The following is a 15,823-nucleotide window of genomic DNA, read 5'->3' on the forward strand; positions in this document are numbered from 1 at the left end:
GCTCTATTAGCATAGGCACTGTTAGCGTTACTGGTCAAACAACTTTACTTGTTTATGTTTGAATAAAAAACATTCGTAGAAACAAATGAAAAAACTAACTTATTACAATGTCAGTGAAAGGAGAGAATTTGATAATTCTATGAAATAAATATTAATTAAAAGCCGGTGGACAATTTACATTTTGTTTGCAATGTATTAATAGTAGGTAGGTAACTGTCTACTAATACCTATACATTTATTCATTTCTCCTTTTGTGTTTATTTGTACCTACGTAATTTATTAGTTCTTATTTCAAAGGATCGTTTTTTACGAGGAAGTCATGGACGGTGTAAAACAGAGAGGTGGAATATCTTTTAAATTTATATTATTTAATTATTTTAAATTGCTGTTACATAACATTTTAGATACTGCTATTTGACACATTATGGATACAAAAATATTTAAGTACATTATACAGTCTGCCCGATTCGAACTTTAAGATACGTCAATTAATAGATCTAGAAACGATATGGATTAGATGTGTCAGTGTCAAAAGTGACGTTTTTGTTTAAAGAAACGTCACATTTGACACTGACATATCTGATCCATATCGTTTATAGATCTATTAACTGACGTTTCTTAAAGTTCGAATCGGGCCGAGTGTTTTGTTTCATCGTTGAAATCCGTATACATTTCTCGTTAGGTACCTGAAACAAAAAAGGGTTAAACTTAGTACAAACAGATCGGTTTGGAAACGGAGTTTAATATATATAATAATTTTCTGGGGCCTATATACTTATTTACATATAATTATAATGTAATTTATCAATTATGATATGAAGTGATTTAAAATATCCTTGAGACACAAACATATTAACCCGGTAGATATGTAATAATATGTCCTACCTACCTATAATAAAACTGGTCACTGACGTTTTTTAAGATTACAATTTGCTCGAATATTGTTTTGATATGTTTTGCAGCTCTTCGTTATAGACTGAAATATGTCGAACATGTTTGGGCTTAAAAACTTGAGTGACCCGTTCGCGCGCCGGCAGTGCCAACATTGAATTATACGGTATTTAATGGTATAATATTAGTACGGTTTTTATAGTCATGTCAGTTCATTCAACCAAAAATAACAACAGGAAAACACGTTTTTTAATTTACGAGTTCTGCCAAAATAATACGCATATCAATACCTAATCTCAATTCGGAGCCATTCCAAATGAGTCCAGAAAAATCGGGGTCAAGTCGCACGTGTCCTTGTTCAGTTCCTTTCTGAAAGAAAGAAGAAATTTTAATCAATGGTGTAGGGATTCATACTCGTAGTTACCTATAGCTTGTTACGGTCATAATAAATGTGTACATTTTTATGTTTGAATATTAGGATGTTTGGTTATCCATCCATCACTACGGCTGAACGGATTTTGGCACATACATCAATTTTATTATATACTAGAACAGGATATAAGATAGGTACTTTTATCTCGAAATACATCCCTTTAAGAGGTTCAATGGGGATTGTAATTTAATACGATGCCACTCCGATATTGCGGGCAGTTTAACAACTACTATGTGGACAAATTCTCGAGCAGGTCCATAATCATTATAACAGCTTTTATATGTATAACAACAGTGTAGGTACCTACTGTCAGATGTGAAAGAAAATAGGAAACTGGATAATAAAAAGAATTTGCACATTATCTTGTTTCGTTATTATTATATGCGGTTTACCTACTTTATTCTGTTTTTAGAACTAGAGGTTTTATACCAAAGAAAAAAAGTAATACTTTTCAAAAATAAATTTATCGAATTTTTTAACACTTACTTTGATAAAGCAAAGCGATAGAAGCGCTGGTGGCCTAGCGGTAAGAGCGTGCGACTTGCAATCCGGAGGTCGCGGGTTCAAACCCCGGCTCGTACCAATGAGTTTTTCGGAACTTATGTACGAAATATCATTTGAATTTACCAGTCGCTTTTCGGTGAAGCAAAACATCGTGAGGAAACCGGACTAATCCCAATAAGACCTAGTTTCCCCTTTGGGTTGGAAGGTCAGATGGCAGTCGCTTTCGTAAAAACTAGTGCCTACGTCAAATCATGGGATTAGTTGTCAAGCGGACCCCAGGCTCTCATGAGCCGTGGCGAAATGCCGGGATAACGCGAGGAAGAAGAAGACTTTGATAAAGCAAAGATCCTTCTAGAAATTTTTTTAACACTTACTTTGATAAAGCAAAGATCCTTCTAGAAATTTCTAGTTAAACATCTAGTTTGGAAATATTATAAAGTAGATTTTTAAGATGTTCATTTTATCTTAACTTACTGTTGTCAAAGTGCAAGTATATACGAGCAGTTACTTAAAACTTACTACTAGATACATACTACACCTCCAGTGTATGAAGTTTGCTCTCCTATGGAACTGTTTAACTTATATCTTTGCCAACGGTGCTACTTCTTACTAAGATCCCCCTATTCACTAGCTCCTACCTAATTTAGTTTCGCTGAAGCTGCCTATTCGCGTAACAGTAAGTTACTAGCAGGCATAAAATATACTTAGGTACTCATAGGGCCGAGCAGTTTCATAACTTATATTCAGAGCTCTAATAATAGAGGTCTATAATAGAGGCTCTAGTAAAGAATAATTTAGTCTTTTTACAAAAATAAGCAGGTACAGTTATTACAATATTCAGTATCTAAACACAGTTATGTTTTATCATATTTAGTTACATGCTTATGCCAAATTGATGTATTTTCAACGGATTTCGGAAAATATTCTTCAAGAAAACTGTAACCAAAGTAACTCCCTACACCTACATTATTTACATTTATTGTTACGTACTAAGGTCTAAAATATGATATTAAAATTGATGTTAATTTAATAAGATAATTTAGCCTCAATTATGGGAAAAACAATAGCTTGTCTCTGAAAATTCTATAATTCAGTCATAGCGCCGTTAAACCTAGCAGGTTAAGCTTACACTGAAAGTAGCACTGAAGGTTCTATAAAATTGTATCTTTACGCCATAAGATAAGTCATATGGTACATACTCGTACGTGCTCTGGGAGGCGAACATCGAGCCCGGTTCTCTAGTTGGTACACGTAGAAACTGGTTCGAATGAAATACGGTTATTGTCTGTTTGGAATTTCAATCTAGCACTTTATACAAATATTTTAACGATAATTTATATTAAACACGATTACACAGGCATTTTAACTTAGAAAAACTTTTCTTTTGCCCTTGTGTAGGCCAGTGTGAGCGTCCTGCATTATTCTTCGCAAACTAGAATGCTGATGGAACTCGTGTCGAATGGAAATATGTCTGCTTATATTTTTAAACAGAATATGCCACAGCGCTTTATCCTTGTTCTTCCACAATAAATCTGCAGTCTTTTCCTTAATCCTACGCATATTTTCCTCCAGTCTCCTAGCTTTTATTTCCATTTGTATGAGCGAACGGGTCGTATTTGTCAAAAGACGGTACAGGTATTCTTTTCTCCTCGTTTTCCCGGGCTCTGTTGCATTTGTCGGCAAACCGTCCTCGAGGTAATCAGGGTTTACTGTTTGTAATTGTTTAGTTTTATTCTTGAGAATGATGCCGGCAAGAAGGATGATGAGCGCGAAACTTAAAAGCATGAGCAGTTTCGCATGGTTGTAGAGTGGTTTGGTTATAAAATTCATGACAGATTTGGGTGGTACATAATTCACTAATCAGGTTATATCGGGCTGCATGTCAGGTGAGCAACAAGTCCTGACAAGTACGTAGGCGCGCGCGGCGCCCTCTCGCGGCTCGGGCGTGGACGGCACTGCCGCGACTGAAAACACGCCGTTGCGTCTCTCCCCACGAATTTCCCCAGTGACTTTTCTTTAGAGATGTGAGAAGGCATTCTGTTTGGATACGGACGTCGAATTTTAATGTATCTAGAGAGTTCGGAAAATATTCGTAGACAGAACTCACCGTTTACGTTTAATGAATTTGTTTCAAAGCTGAAATGGGAATACACGTCAGGTTATAGGGACTTATTGAATTTACACATATTGCTAAGGGTAGGGCCACGTGCATTAAATATTGTTAGGTATGTAAAATGGAATATATAATATATCTTCGACCTATTCTAGCTATTATGGTATATATTAATTCAAGCAAAATAAAAACATTTACCTACATTTACATAACTTTAACAATAACCTAAAAGAACAACAGCCGTATTCGAACAATGAGATACTTACGTCAAATACTAGATATTGAAACGATATGGATTGGATATGTCAGTGTCAAACAAGTGTCAAAATTTACGTTTTTGTTTCAATATCTAGTATTTGACTTATCTCATTGTTCGAATACGGCTGCTAGTAAGTATAAACTTTTATTAAAACTGTTAAAAATGCAGGCACCTTTATCGACAACATGACAATAAGGTTAAGTACATGTTTTAAAAATATCTGTATATAATCTGGTTGTCACCTGACGATATGTTGTACCTACTTATGTTGCCAGATTATTCCAGACTTTTGTGATAAGTAGAATATCAATGTTTCTGCGCTCTCTGTCCCCGGAGGTGCGTAAGTGGAGAAGGGGTGCGGCGTTCGCGGCAGTTCCCTGTCATTATCAGCGCCGAGTTACCTGACAAACGTTTACAGACCTACTATTACTATACTTTACTATAAAATTGGACAGACAGATAAAACTATACATTAAGTATTGGGATACCTATAAATCCCTATAATGTAGTGCATAATTATTTTCCATCGTATTTTCACGGAAACGTACGTGTCTTGCTATTTCAGTCAGTCTCGGTACAAAAAGTACTGAGGTTGACTGAAATAGCATGCACGTCATGACAAATACGAACGTGTCCGAGAAAAGACAATGGGGAAAAATTATGTACCTACTACATCTGTAATTTTAACAAATGTTTGTATATCAAAGCCAAAGAAGAATATTTTGAAGATTTATGTTCTGTTCCAGTATAATATATTTCTGTCAACGTATTTTTGGGCCAACCTGCATTGCATTACGAAATTATTAATATGCATATAAAGGGCAGACTGTATCAATTATAAATACAAACTAAAACCTTCATAGAACTTAAAATTCATCTTACATATACAGTAAAATTGCGTTTTGCAATTTCTTAAATAACACATATTTCAAAGTGACCGGAAAAGATAATGGTAGTACGTTTTACTTGTGTTTGAATAAATATGTGAATCAAAATAACAAAGAAATCGTGGTCGATTTGGTCAATTTAATTAATCAATAGGTATTCAATATCGTATACAAACATCAACCACTGTAAGTTTATGATAAAACATAAATTGGGTGTCAGAAGACAAGTCCAATATTGACAAAGACAAAAGAAGGCTTAAAATATAATTTTATCAAACTGATCGACCCTCCGCAGTCCGGCTCATTGGTTCTGTTGTCTCAGCCCAGCTGCTAAACTGAGATAAGGGACCCCTTCTTTTAAGTTTCTTCCTTTAAATCGATATTTGGGTCTTTCCAAATAATATTTAACAACAGTGTACAGTCGCCATTAGATATATCGAAGCGGCCAAAGTATTTTTGATTTTTACTCAATTTTCAATCACGGCTCTAATAGTTACGGGATTAATTTCAATTAATTTTTTTTTGTCTAATATTTTATTTTTACTAATACTTAGTTGAAAGCTAGTTTTGAAAAACATTATGTGTAACAGCACGGATCATTTAAGTAACAGCAATATTAAAATTATACAAAACCCAGCTATTTCGTATCGTGTTACGTAACATTAAAAAAAAATAGAAAATCCAGCAGCACTTTGTCTCAGGTTAAAAACGCCTATACTTAACACCGGAAAATCGTTCCCGAAGTGATTAGTCCTCACAAGAGGGGGCTGTAATCGAGTATGTTTTGTCAATTAGGCCTCCTCTCAGGGGGCGCTAAATTCCCATTTGCTTCGGAGTTGTCTGTGTGATTATCCTTTTAGAAAGGGGCGGTTGGAATTTATAGTTTTCCCGGTAACTCCATTAGGGTGATCGATACTGAGGTACATTACGACTGCTTTTAGCGGGTACTGAAGCAATACTCGTTTCGCAACGGGTAGGTACACTGCTGTTCAAAGTGGGTCATATATTTACAAACCATATGGTGGAAATGAGATGAGAACTGTTGGGTAATCGTAGTGATTGTTCTCTGTACCTATATGTACAGGCATATATACTTAACCCCGTTAAAAAAAACTTACTTGGTTTATTTTTCTAAGCAGATTTTGATTGTAACCAATTTACGGGATTTAAACACTAAAACATAATTGTTTCCAGATGTTTCTTCTCTAACAAATTTAAGATACAATAACAGCAAATATAAACTTAACTCCCAACTTTAGTAACTATTCGCTCAAGTACCTACAGAAAATAAAGGCGTCAGCTTTAACGTTTCTCCAACAAAGTTCATGGCAAGGAAAGAAGAGACAATTTACGCGAACCCTACACTACAGCTACACGCAACTTGTAAGTTCAAAGTCGAGACCCAAAGAAGGATAAATCATGCTTCCATTACATTTGGAATACGGCCGAGAACATGGGAAAGTCGACATGTCGAAGCGATGAGGAAATGTGGTCTACTGACGGTTCCGGCTTTTATGGATTGTGTTTTGAAAAATTACAAAAACAAAACCATTTATTTACATATTAGGTATAAACAGTGGTAATACTAAATTAAATTAATAACTAGCTTATGTCATAGGCCCTTGAGGCATTGTATCAAGGATGCTGGCGGCATTTCCTCGTTGTATTGCAATGCTGATGATTGTGCGAGGAAGCCGCCAGCTCTTCGGTCACCAGTTACGTCAACCAGACTTACAATAGTTTCCGATAATTCGGAATAACTAACGCTGTTTGAATTGTCTTGCTCTGATAGGTCAACGTAATACAATATCAATATAGTAAATAGCAATATTGTCATAAAAATGTTTGCTTTAAGCTAACTTCAAGGCATGATATAACTCTATGGTATGATTAGGTATGATTCGTGATCGTGATCCTCTCAAGCAGTAGACGGATTAGTTGGGACAATTAATTCGATAAAAAATTGAATTGAATTTACAAAAATTATAAATCTTTTGTGATCACATAAACGCATGGTTCATGTATAGCTTTATTTTTATATCAGCGGCTATAAAAATAAAGCTATAAAGTAAACAACTCAAAGTAAAAAAATTTAGTTCAACCACGAATTCCTAAAAATAGTACTTATTTGTTCTTACGCACACTAAAAGCTGCTGTAATGTTATGACTTAATAATGAGGTACTAAAACCCTTGTGAGACCCTAATAGTTTCGGAATCATTCAGGTAGGTACAATATATACAGCAAACTTTGCACTCCGACTCCGTCCCAGCGGAGGTAATGACCGAAGTTTCGTGTTTTTCTTGTCATCGCCTACTTTACTACGATTTACTACTATCCGGAGGGTTGTTTAAAGTTTACTGTTGTGTTTTTACGTGGGGAACGCAACAGGATACTGATTGTCGGTTAGACTTTTTTTTACTCGAGTCCAAACAGTTGCATAGGGGTAATTGTACACGGAAGGCAATAAAAATGATTATCTAAGTATACAAAAAGGCATGAAGCTAAAAATGTTTTAGTACGATAACAAAAAAAAAACTCAGACATTAGTACGACTGTTGTGTACCCGTAACATCACTTTCATAATTTCAGTAACGGCGTACCAAGTATAAATTTTTTGCTGTTTTATATTATGTCTAGAGAGAATACAAGAAACTAAAATTAATTTATATTTCGACAACCTCATTACCATCAATAGCAGTGAACGAGTTCATGCAGCCAACTTCAAATGAGAGTGGAAAGTGAGTTTAGCAACTTTTCCCAATGTTAACTAAAGAAAACTTAGTTCAGTGAATCCCAACCAGTGGCTCGCAGACGCTGTGCTACGGGACATGGTTTGCAAGAGGAATATTCCAATAATATCAAAGTAGAAGGTTCCTACTAGGAACTATTCGTTGAGTCATATAAATACTACCTATCTCAGAAACGGACGAAAAACATAACCACATACACAAAATTTACGTACCTAAATAAATAAAACATTTCAGAACCCAATTTGTTAAGTAGCAGTAGGTACTCAAACTATGGGTTGAATAATAGAAGTGGTCCGTAGTCGAAAAAAGGTTGCGAACCTCTGCTTTAGTTGAAGTATAGTGTACCGCACCAAGGCTAATTTAGGAAGTTGTTGATAGAGTTATTGAAAAGTTTCTGGACGTAACAAGCCGAGACAGAACTTCATATATCTCACTAGCGGTCTGATCCGAGCTTAAACTTTCACGTTTCCTATTTAATTTTGTTAGTCGCTTGGTAAATGTAACTTCAATCGAGGCAGAGACGATATTTTCTAGGTGTTTTGTTATAATTTGGTAATTTGGTAAGCAATAGGTAGTGTATTTTTTAGGGTTCCGTACCCAAAGGGTAAAAACGGGACCCTATTACTAAGACTCCGCTGTCCGTCTGTTTGTCTGTCTGTCTGTCTGTATCTCATGAACCGTGATAGCTAGGCAGTTGAAATTTTCACAGATGATGTCATTCTGTTGCCGCTATAACAACAAATACTAAAAACAGAATCAAATAAATATTTAAGTGGGGCTCCCATACAACAAACGTAATTTTATTTGCTGTTTTTTGTGTAATGGTATGGAACCCTTCGAGCGCGAAACGGACTCGCACTTGGCCGGTTACTTTTATAATTTGTTATTTTCAATATATCAGTTTCTAGTCGTAGTGTAGGGAATAGTTACCTAAGCTAATACATTAATATGGACACCATAAAAATCAAACAAAGGGGCATGGCTGCGGGTAAAATTCATCAAATTATGGAAAAATATTGTCTGTAATGATCCAGAGACGGAAATGGGGACTACGGTCGTATGGAGAAACAGTTACGCGCGGTTGTCCACTTTGATCCATGCTGGAGAGTGGATACTGCTTTATAAATGCGCTTGTTGTTTCTCTATTCATTTCATAATAAATATGTAGGTACTTATTCGTTATTTATTTTGTGAAGTAGGTACAAATAAAAGCAATAAAGTATGCTTTAATTCATATTTAAATTTGATATCTAGGAAAAAAAAATTAAGGGATATTCCATAGTTATTTGACACAAGTGTTAAATACTATACAAACCTTTTCACCATAAATAATTCACTAGAGTGCACTACACGTTTCCATCGTGACCAATTATAAATGGTACGATTATTTTAATGGAGCACGCCATTCTCTGTAATTACCATTGTTTTAACGAAGCTACAGATACACGAACGTGCAAATAGTTCATACTAGGTATTTACTTACTCATGTAAAATAATAACACATGACGTAAACAGTTTACTTAGGTCAGGAATTCAGGATCCCGGTAACAGTAACCTTTCAAACAATGCCCATGAACCCTACTTCAATCCAGTGCATCCCATGCTCCATGGATGTCCACAATCACCGGTTGTGCGTCGAACTTTTCTAACGATTGTACTTATCCCTTCAAGTGGCGCCAGCAAAAACGCGAAAAGTAGTCAAATGGCGGGGCCCCGGTGGGTGGTCAGCGCAGATTAAGAAAATTTTACAAATTCGTCGATAAATGCGTTCTATTTCACCTCTAAATACGTCAACACCTCATTAACCACTCACTGGTGGATGACAGTTTACTGGTTTTCGCATCGACCATTCACGGGTTGACCGCCACTTGAAGGGTTATGCAATCATGACCATATCATAATATGTATATCGGTCCACTTAGTTGTTCCCCCAACTAAGGTGGTTCATAACCCAACTGTAGTCACAACTCAGAATCGTCCGACGGTCACATTGCTAGTTCTATCGTAGTGGAATAAAAATATGTAACGAGTTACAATATAAAGTATTTTTCAATGTTTGTGTGCACCTTTTACCCACACCACATTACAAACCTTGAAACTGATTGTCTATTAAAAAGAGTTGAAACAGTGACAGCCCGTTAAAATTAATATAAACCCACCTTCACACCTTTTCTTTGTTCTACCATATAACATCTAATTTCCCAAGCTGGCGTACCCTACGCGGGGGCATGGACCGGCGTCTATGCCACCTAGGGTACGGTGCCGGCGCACCGTGCGGCTAAGCTTCGATGAACAAATGGCGTAAATATAATAACAAAGCGGCAATCCGGACTTATTTCATTCAGTCTGTGACAAGTGCAAATAGGGGGAATCGTTGTACTCCAATCAACAGAAAGTAATTGCTGTACGAGTAAAGTCGCAGTAAGCAAGTAAATAAAAATAGGCAGATATATATTTATTATATTAAGTGCGAATGTCAAAGAATGATTGAACACTCCTAAGTTTTTGTAAGTTCTGATTGGGCATCAGAGTTATAATAGGTATACGTATTATCGTATTATAATGTAACTAGATGCAACATAAAGAAATCGATATGTGTGTTAAGGCTACGAAAGAAATGTGTTATTGAATAATTCGAAAACGAGTATATTTGCCTCAATATGGTAATACCATTTTAGGTATATTGTTACTATTTAACCACAAAAGAGGATAACAGTTCGGGCGTTGTACTTTACGTTAATTTACTTCAAACTGATATAATAGGTCTAAGATTATTATTTTAATAAATATATTTTATTATTTTAATAAATATAATTTACTATTTTAATAAATATAATTTATATACAAGTAAAGTATCCAAATTAGTTTTGTGAGTAAATTATCCGCATTTGTACCTAGCTAGTGATTACGCGCTTTAGTTTTGTAGGATTTTATTTGTAGGATATGTACATAGCCTACAATTTCTACAAAAAATGAGTGTACCTACTTGTATTAATTTTGAGTTGAAAGGGCCGGCAACGCGTATGTGACACCGTTGTAACTGAAGGCTTCCATAGACTGCGGCACTTGCATGCTTCCTTGTTTGCCTCCGTGCTGATATAAAAAAAAACACAACTGCGGGCTTAGCAAGGTTGTACGACAAGGTAGTTATCACGCAATAGGTGTGGATAAAACGGCCGTTATCGTCGGTTTTATCGTCCATACTATGGTTGCAGACGATATATGGAGTTATCCACATTTGACAGCGGTAGATGATAGAAGACAATTTGCATAACATGGTCGTTGGATAAGATGTGGATAATTTGACAGATTGTCCCATTTTGACAGTTCAACTTAGTTAATTTTAACTACGTGCTTCTTAGATGACGATAAGCCTTGTCGTGAAAGCAAAAGTAGTGAATAATCATATTTTAAGGTATAAATTACAGGTAAATATCAGTTTTTCTATGATTATATTGAGAGTTATTAGTTACAATGTTCCGCTGTATATAATATTGTCAATATTTTCTTCGCAGGGAAGTCAAATTTTATTATTCCTACTCGCGGCTGCTGTTGAAGAAAAATATCGTAAACAGCTTTAAGAAACACTTGCAGCCCATTTGATATGACGGACGAAGAGTTTCGGCATATTTACAGAGTGCGTAAGGAGTGTGCAGTGCATTTACTTATGTGCCGAATTTAACGCCGAGCTTCAAAACGGTGATGGGTTACCTACCAAAACATCTCAAAGGTAAAGCTATAAAATTGCAGTGTTTCTTATAAAGTTAATATGTATTCTATGCATAGACCCTATTATATTTGAAATCATTGATTCTATGTAAAACAGACGTCTTAATGACAATGCTACTAAACTCTTCAATACTAGGTACCGGCCTCATTATTATATGTAAAAGTTAGTATGTTAAGATATCTGTTGTACAATCTCTTACTTATGCTACTAACCTACTAACAGAGGTTACTTAAGCTACTATTTACTTCAACATTCATATCCTAACCTCCGAACCTAAGGGGGAAAATCTACTTGACAAAATTAGATTTACAGTACCGGTCAATAACATATCACCTTTGTGTGTTTTTGTATGAACTTGTAGTAGGTTAGTTTGTAGATTTCATATTTTACTAGTCATTTTATATAAATAATATCTGAGAGACCGAGCTTTGCTCGGAAAACATATAAAAACTCAAAAATGCGTGTTTTTCCAGAGATGAGACCTAGCTAAATTGATTTTTCGCCCCCGAAAACCCCCATATAGCAAATTTCATCGAAATCGTTGGAGCCGTTTCCGATATCCCCGAAATATATATACATATAAATAAATAAATATACAAGAATTGCTCGTTTAAAGGTATAAGATATTATGAATACTGAAATACTGTGAACTACAATAAGAGACTCAGCATATTACTAAAAAAGCTCTTTAAAAATAATGAAGTTGACCATACATTAAAACAAAAAACCTCTATGAAAAAGTCATTACATAGACCAATTTTTCTCATCGCTGGACAAGGAATACTACTAAACTACCTAAAGCTGTGGAAGTCACTCACAAATATAAAAAAAGTTATACCGTAAAAGCATGGAGGTGATCATAGTCTAATAAAACATGGTCTTCCATTCCCAGAGTGACACGGGGCTACGTCACAACAACATGGCCGCTATATATAGCGCTATCGCATATTATCATATAGCGCTGTCGCATGATGACGTAAGCTCGTGTCAGTTAGGTGACCTAGAAAAGACGGGAATGGAGTACCAGGCGGAGTATATTATTATACCATGGAGGTGATATATTATTGGCCGGTACTTTAATTAGGTACTTATTTGTTTTAGGTTCTAACAGTATACACCACACCAGCAGCACACCTACACCACCAGCAGCAGCAGCAGCTGCTGGTGTGTAACAGTTACACCTGCTAGCTGATGGCAACTACCAACGTGGGACTAGTCAAGATCATGGCTTGTCTATTGGAGCACTACTTACTGGATTGGCCACACTACTGTAAGCCTGAACCTCAAGCAGTTTGTAGATGCTGTAAACAGAAGGTAAGTTCTTTTGACTTACTGAATTAAGTATTAAACTGTGACTTTCCACAAGGAATGTCTTAGTAACTTTTACTTTTTTGAATAAGTATGAGTGCGGCTGTATTGTGCATTGAGATATGTACCTACCTATTGTTTGATAGTTATGTATGATAAGTAGTTATCTCTGGCATATATAATCTGGGAATGCAATACTTATTAGGTTTAACTAAGGCACCTAGTTCTAATGTGCTGCCTTGTTTAATGGATATTATTCCTGGCGATTGTTTAGTATATATCTTGAGTGCACTAGACTGCACTCATGTGAAAATACTTACTCCATCGCTGCCACATGAACCTACTTTTACTTATTTCCTTCTTTTTCTTCCAGAAAACGTCTCGTGGATCAAGGGAAAAATTAGAGAAGACGCTCCTAAAAAACTTCCTAAGCATGCAAGCATACACAAAACCGGCTCTTAATAAGCTTAATAAATACATATTTCGCCTATTACTATGTTTTACTATCACACAAATACCTACCTAATTTACCTATATTTCTATACAAGTAGAGACTAGTAAACATTCAAGACGGATAATCTTCACACAGAACACCATTCCCGGGCATGCTTCAATGTAGGTGTCATTTATTCTTATTTTTCATTTTAGCCTTATGCGTACAAAATTTGTGATATATAGCTTCTAAACGTAAAATCCGACTCATATGCAGTATAGTACAATGAAAGCATAGGTAATAAAAACATTTTAGGCACGTTCTTACTTAAGAGGAAAGGGAGATGGCCGCTTCCGCTTCTCCATACAAACGTAGTCCTCATTTTCCTCTCTGGATATTGACATTATGGAAAATATTTTTACATAATTTAATGTATATTAACCATAAAGCTATGCCCCTACGTTCGAATTTTTGATTATTGTAAAAATTAGGAGCGGAAGACAGATTTCATACAAATTTTTAAATGCTCCTAACTCTTATAATAATTAAAATAAAATAAAAAAAAGAACAAATGTAGGGGCATGGCTGTAGTTGATGTTGATATGATATACAACAAATTGTATCAAAATATTTAATGTTATTCTCCAGAGAGAAAAATGTGGACTACGTTTGTATGAAAAGGCGCGTCTTAACGACACGTCTAGTGAGTCTGGCGGTGAAAAGGTCAAATAAAAATATTCCTAAATGCTCTATTATGCTAATAAGTCTACTTTAGTGACTATAACTGCGGTCAGACTCAATACGCCAATAACTAATGTTGAATATTAAAAACTATGTTAAATTCCACTTGTGGTGTTGTCAAGTCTTTTTTTGTTTACTAAACTCTATAGATAAGTTAACAATTTCGGCTCTGTGCTAGAGAGAATATTATAAATGCGTAAATAAAACAACTATTGCCAAAAAATTAAACAAAGTTTATTTACACATTAAATGTAGGTGTACAAACAAATCATTCACTGCCGTACCCGGTGTGAAAGTGCCCATCATGCCAGCAGCTTTATCGCTGGATTACTATGAACAGCTTTTGTACCAGGAACGTCTCGGAGCGAGGGCAGTGGCGTAGCTAGAGGATATGGCGCCCGGGGCAGGCACCAAATTTGCGCCTCCCCCCCCCCCCCCCTCCGAAACGAAATGAACTAACGAAATGGGACCAACCCCTAAGTCGCGAAAAAAATTTGGCTGTTTCATACATTTTGGCTGGTCGAAAGTCTATGGGAGGGTAAACTCTTTTTTTCGCGATTTCGAGGTTGGTCCCGTAGCAAAAGTTGCTCAGTATAATCCCAAAACCTCCCTGGCAACGGGAATGTAATTATTTTTTAGCCATCCTGTATAGTGTATAGGAATCCTCAGTAGTCCACATATCGATGAATGTCGTCGATAGACAACATGTCACAGATATGCAGCAGCAGCTATTGAAGCATCAGGTTCCGTCAACTACGGCTCATATGCGCCAGCCGGATAAAGGGCTAGCGATCCACTTGCATAGGTAGTCTATTGGACAGTCCATAAGATGGTAACTTCGACAGGAGACCCCTAACGTAAAAGACGCGCTAACACTGGACACAACTCTGAAGCACTTGGCCCGCTCGCCTTATAAAACGAAAGCATAGCAACTCCCGCCGAATATCCCTCTGCTTGATAGAAGTTTCTGGCATAGAGTATTCACACTACGGGATGGTGGGCGGTAGGGCGCTACCGTCGTCTTTCAAGATCGAGTTCGATGCAAAAAGAGTTCCTAAAAGATCGTCTTTCTCCCTTTGCGCTGTGGGCCAGATTACCATCCGCATTTCACACTTCACAGTGGTGGTAAATACGACTGACATAAGTTTCCCTGCTGCCTTTGGCAAGGCGGAGAGGTAGTCTTTAGCCCATTTTGGCGCCCCCCCTTGGACGTCGCCCGGGGCACATTTATTGCTATTTCATAACTGCTCATCTATAAGTTTCGTTTCCAATATAAATAGAATGCTTAACGGTGTAGAAAAGATCAACATTCCTCTCAGACCTCCAACAAAAAGGGGCCAAACTGAAAACCAGCGCTGGACGCCAGTCTAGCACATGCTGAGCTTGGTACCCACGGCCAACATGTCTTGCTAAATGTAATTACCTATGTATAGAGTAGACAATAAGTTAGTACTTAACCTAGAATAACTTAGTACATACTTAACATAGAATTTATATGTAGGTATATGGTTTGTATTCCTAATATTTTTTCTGCCATCAACTTATCATGTTTTGGCAATGGAGCATTCCATGAAATTGACTACCGTTTGTCCCGTAGAAATGCAGATTTTCTGGAGGTTTGCAGGTATAAGAGTTTCCTTTTCTATGACAAATGGTCAAACATGCACGGAAAATTATTCGCTTGCTTTAAATGGCGAAAAAAAAAAGTCGCAACACAGGAAATAAAATGCGTTTGTACGGGACAGCTCGTGGAATGCTCCAATAAAGTGGCA

The 15,823-nt window shown here is 36.4% G+C and overlaps 1 long non-coding RNA gene across 1 annotated transcript; it reads right to left on the reverse strand.

The window, feature by feature from the left end:
- Positions 1-638: 638 nt before the first annotated feature.
- Positions 639-3,870, reverse strand: LOC134795777 (uncharacterized). The gene is made up of 3 exons (XR_010144853.1): positions 3,024-3,870; positions 1,182-1,260; positions 639-686 (listed from the first exon to the last, which is right to left on the reverse strand). It is a non-coding gene; the product is annotated as an uncharacterized LOC134795777 (long non-coding RNA).
- Between the last annotated feature and the right edge of the window lie 11,953 nt (positions 3,871-15,823).

Source organism: Cydia splendana, chromosome 12 (assembly GCF_910591565.1).
Source record: "Cydia splendana chromosome 12, ilCydSple1.2, whole genome shotgun sequence".
Lineage (NCBI taxonomy): Eukaryota > Metazoa > Arthropoda > Insecta > Lepidoptera > Tortricidae > Cydia > Cydia splendana.